Below are 5,571 nucleotides of genomic sequence, written 5' to 3'. Positions count from 1 at the left end.
TCAGTCAGAACAGGTTGCCAAGACAACGCGTTGTTGTGATATGGCCGCGTCATTGTGACATGACCGCGTCATTGTGACGTCAAACGTGGTCACTCACATGCCCCCGCCCTCTCAATGACAATGACAATGACGAGTTGAAGTGCAGTAACTATCGTTGATTCGAACTCGTGTCGGTGAGGAGAAAACACCAGAACGTTCGATCCGTGATTGTTTCCCTCGGGGCGGGACACACGTGATCGTGATTAAACCCTCTTCATGAAATATTTTATTAAATGTAAAACTTCCATTATCAACGTCCTGATGATGACTCTGTGTGTCTGGTGTGTTCCCTTGGATGATCGAATCTCTCATTTATTTCAAAAATCTTCATATTTCACCGTTAAACCTGACGGTGTGTTCATTGCAGCGTTGTGTTGTATGACGTCATGACGTAACGAGGGTCTGCGCATAATAAACTGGTCCTTCACTGAAACATCGACATGAAGGGGAGGGAGAGGGAAAGGGGAGGGAAGGGGAGGGGAAGGGGAGGGGAAGGGGAGGGAAGGGAAGGGAAAGGGGAGGGAAAGGGGAGGGAAGGGGAGGGGAAGGGGAGGGGAAGGGAAGGGAAAGGGGAGGGAAGGGGAGGGGAAGGGGAGGGGAAGGGGAGGGAAAGGGGAGGGGAAGGGGAGGGAAGGGGAGGGGAAGGGGAGGGAAAGGGGAGGGGAAGGGGAGGGGAAAGGGGAGGGGAAGGGGAGGGAAGGGAAGGGAAAGGGGAGGGAAGGGGAGGGAGAGGGAAAGGGGAGGGGAAGGGGAGGGAGAGGGAAAGAGGAGGGGAAGGGGAGGGAGAGGGAAAGGGGAGGGGAAGGGGAGGGAGAGGGAAAGGGGAGGGGAAGGGGAGGGAGAGGGAAAGGGGAGGGGAGGGAGAGGGAAAGGGGGAGGGGAGGGAGAGGGAAAGGGGAGGGGAAGGGGAGGGAGAGGAAAGGGGAGGGGAGGGAGAGGGAAAGGGGAGGGGAGGGAGAGGGAAAGGGGAGGGGGAGGGAGAGGGAAAGGGGAGGGGAGGGAGAGGGAAAGGGGAGGGAGGGAGAGGGAAAGGGGAGGGGAAGGGGAGGGAGAGGGAAAGGGGAGGGGAAGGGGAGGGAGAGGGGAAGGGGAGGGAAAGGGGAGGGAAGGGGAGGGAAAGGGGAGGGGAGGGAGAGGGAAAGGAGAGGGAAAGGGGAGGGGAGGGAGAGGGAAAGGGGAGGGAAAGGGGAGGGGAGGGAGAGGGAAAGGGGAGGGAGAGGGGAGGGGGAGGGAGAGGGAAAGGGGAGGGAGAGGGAAAGGGGAGGGGAGGGGAGGGAGAGGGAGGGGAGGGAGAGGGAAAGGGGAGGGAGAGGGAAAGGGGAGGGGGAGGGAAAGGGGAGGGAGGGAGAGGGAAAGGGGAGGGGAGGGAGAGGGAGAGGGAAAGGGGAGGGAGAGGGAAAGGGGAGGGGAGGGAGAGGGAAAGGGGAGGGGAAGGGGAGGGAGAGGGGAAGGGGAGGTAGAGGGAAAGGGGAGGGAAGGGGAGGGAGAGGGAAAGGGGAGGGGAAGGGGAGGGAGAGGGAAGGGGAGGGAGAGAGACAGGGGAGGGGAAGGGGAGGGAGAGGGAAAGGGGAGGGGAAGGGGAGGGAAAGGGAGGGGGAGGGAGAGGGAAAGGGGAGGGGGAGGGAGAGGGAAAGGGGAGGGAGAGGGGAAGGGGAGGGAGAGGGGAAGGGGAGGGAGAGGGGAAGGGGAGGGAGAGGGGAAGGGGAGGGGAAGGAGAGGGGAGGGGAAGGGAGGGAGAGGGAAAGGGAGGGGAGGGAGGGAGGGAGAGGGAAAGGCGAGGGAAAGGGGAGGGGAAGGGGAGGGAGAGGGAAAGGGGAGGGAAAGGGGAGGGAGAGGGAAAGAGGAGGGAGAGGGAAAGGGGAGGGGAAGGGGAGGGAGAGGGAAAGGGGAGGGGAAGGGGAGGGAGAGGGAAAGGGGAGGGGAAGGAGAGGGAAAGGGGAGGGAAGGGGAGGGAGAGGGAAAGGGGAGGGGAAGGGGAGGGAGAGGGAAAGGGGAGGGGAGGGAAAGGGGAGGGAAGGGGAGGGGGAGGGAAAGGGGAGGGAAAGGGGAGGGAGTGTGAGGGGAGGGAGAGGGGAGGGAGTGGGGAGGGAGTGGGGAGGGAGTGGGGAGGGAGGGAGGGGGAGGGAGTGAGAGGAGAGGGAGTGAGAGGGAGGGGAGGGAGTGGGGAGGGAGTGAGAGGGGAGGGAGTGGGGAGGGAGTGAGAGGGGAGGGAGGGGGGAGGGAGTGAGAGGGGAGGAAGTGGGGAGGGAGTGTGAGGGGAGGGAAAGGGGAGGGAGTGTGAGGGGAGGGAAAGGGGAGGGAGTGTGAGGGGAGGGAAAGGGGAGGGAGTGTGAGGGGAGGGAAAGGGGAGGGAGTGTGAGGGGAGGGAAAGGGGAGGGAGTGTGAGGGGAGGGAAAGGGGAGGGAGTGTGAGGGGAGGGAAAGGGGAGGGAGTGTGAGGAGAGGGAAAGGGGAGGGAAAGGGGAGGGAGTGTGAGGGGAGGGAAAGAGGATGGAGTGTGAGGGGAGGGAGTGTGAGGGGAGGGAAAGGGGAGGGAGTGTGAGGGGAGGGAGTGTGAGGGGAGGGAAAGGGGATGGAGTGTGAGGAGAGGGGAGGGAGTGTGAGCAGAGGGAAAGAGGAGGGAGAGGGGAGGGAGTGTGAGGGGAGGGAAAGGGGAGGGAGTGTGAGGAGAGGGAAAGGGGAGGGAGTGTGAGGGGAGGGAAAAGGGAGGGAGTGTGAGGGGAGGGAAAATGGAGGGAGTGTGAGGGGAGTGAAAAGGGAGGGAGTGTGAGTGGAGGGAAAGGGGAGGAATTTGTGAGTGTGAGGGGAGGGAACAGGAGACCGAATCCTCATTGTTTCCCTGAAAAAGAACAATACTCTTTAATCCACAACTCAGTGAGTCCAAATGTGCTAAACCAGATACCATACACAATCTCCATTTATACAAATATTCCCTTCAAATCACTTGCATGACAATTGATCCTTCACCCAACACCACATAAAACAACGAAATACAAGAGTGAAGTCGATGTGACACCATCGTAAATCCCAACACTTCCCACCTAAATGAAGGTTGAAATTTGGGAAAACGTTCCACCAAGATTGACCAAATACCAAATTCTGAGTTTACAAATTTTCCGTTTTGACCCCTGTGACTATAAGTCCTTCCTCCATACTTCATACTGTTGTGGTTCCGGGTATTGGTGGAGAGCACGACCGCTCGGGAGAGCAGTGGAGTCGGCTCCACCGAACACACCGGAATTTAGGTCATGATCCTCGGATAAGTCCGAAAGGCACGGGTCCCTTACAGGACCATGAATCACCAATAATAATTCGACCGCGTGGGGCAGGGTTAATTAACAACTTCATTATACCCAAGTACCCACGTGGCAAAGCTTACCGGGGAATTCACACCCTCAGCAAGGCTCGGGTGGAACGAGCCGTGACCGTGCTCGAACCGTGTGTAACCCGGACGGATGGTTTCTGAGGCCTGTCGGTCCATTTGAACAATTTGCCGCTTCACTATTTCCCAACACGCACCATGCTAAGCCAATGAAAGAAACACAGAAACGAGCTGGTACATTCAACAAAAGGGATATTTATTTAAAATAATAATTGGGGAGGGGAACACAGAGCAGAGTTATTGTGAATACAGAAAGGTATCAAATATACAAGAAATTCCTCAAACAATTCCACTTAAAGACAGGGCCCATGGACACAAACACGCACACAAAAATACCCAGAAAGAGATGGACTTTGAGGTCTTTATTGCCCCTTCAGCTCGGAGGGAAGACGAGCTGAGGGAAGAGAACGTGCCGGTTACCTGGCCGCTTTCACACGGCTGGACGACCGCACCTTCCTGGAGCACCAGTCGCCAAAGAAACGGAGCAGGGCAGCCGAACCCAGAGGAGGCGAGACGAGGTGATCTCCCATGATGAGATGGTCGACCGCTTGTTGTAATGCGCCAGACGAGACGCCTCGAATGCGCGGGATCCAGGCAGCCGCAGTTGCAGACAGAAGCGCCTCGAGCAGACGGGACGCACTCCTCAATTCTCTTTCGTCGTCCTTTTGGGGCGCAGTCCGCTGCCCCTCGCCTGCTCCCCTTGGGTGGACGTGTCGCAGCTCCGCCTTCTTGAGAAGGACCGCCCCGGCTTTGGTCCGTGCGTCGCCCATTGGGCAGAAAACGACGCATGCCCTTATTTGGAGCCAAACCAGAACGAAACGCTTCTTGACCATATTTGGTGCGAAATCCACACTGCTTGGGATATGGAATTCTGCCCACACACACGCCCACATGCCGGCAAACGCACGAAGAATGCCGCGAGCAGAGTTTTGTTGTTGTTGTTGTTGTTGGGGTAAACATCCTATCCATAAAATAACTGCGCAGTGCACGTACACTTAATCACCCATTAAACATAGGACGGGACCCTACCTTGAAACACATACTTACCGATATAACTGATCTATATGACCTGGCTGTTGTGCGCAGTAAGGTTCCAAATTCGGAACAATACCTCCTCCAATGTTGATCACAAGGACAAAATTTCATGAAGAAATGTTTAAAATGTTCCCGTAATTGAATGTTTTGGTGTTTGACCTTCTCACCTCATCAGGGTAGTGCTAAGAATGAGACTGCACTCACAGCTTCTTGCCAAGTGATGATCATAACTACCAAGTTTGGTGAATTTCTTTCTAACCGTTTAGGAGAAAGAGTGACGGATGGACAGACACAGACACAGACACAGACAGACAAACAGAGCCGATTACGAAAAAGCGTGTGGATAATCAGTAAATAAATTGATTAATTTAATTAATGAGGCTCCCAGCGTTGGCCAATGATTCATCAGCATGACGTCCTTTGATTGGACGGCCCTTAAATTGATCTATCACCCCTTAGGTAAACCAACAGGGTCCAACATGACCATTTACATCACGGTCTAAATTCAAAGGTAACCCCCCAACCCCCCAACCAGGGTGAGGTTTAACCCTCCCACCAAGTGTTTCCACCCAAGGTGAGCGGACGTTGTTTTCACCCCTGTTGTTGTCTGTGAACACAATATCTCAAAAATTTGTGGCCGGATTCAGACGAAACGACATGGATGAGTTGGGTGAGGGAGGAGAACACTCCGATTACATTTTGGTTCAGGTCTGAATCCAGATCCGATTTATCAGTGGAAACAAAACGTGAACTGTTCAGCCTGGCAGAGGTCCGCGCTCCACCGAGTGCCGTCCAAGTTTTTTCTGTTCCCATCGATCTGTTTCGAGTTCAAGAGCGATGACCATCAGGTGAAGTCTACCTGTCCAGTCGGCGCAATGACGTCGAGTATTATAACACACAGTAAATCTCATTTCTACACAAATGACTCGACCAAGTCACGAGTTTGTGACCTCTGGACCGTCCAGTCGTCCGCCCACAACTACTTTTAACACCTCAACGCCAGTCTGGACTGGTTGTTGTGGTGATACGTACATATCGGAGGTGCTCTCGGGTGTCCGGGTGTGGAACCTCCATCTTGACCGAGTGCTGTTCGGTGTGTGCATTTAACCCGATTGG

This window comes from Eptatretus burgeri, chromosome 17 (assembly GCF_056783735.1).
Source record: "Eptatretus burgeri isolate ZD-2024b chromosome 17, Ebu_testis_v1, whole genome shotgun sequence".
Taxonomy (NCBI): Eukaryota; Metazoa; Chordata; class Myxini; order Myxiniformes; family Myxinidae; genus Eptatretus; species Eptatretus burgeri.
This window is presented reverse-complemented; position numbering follows the sequence as displayed.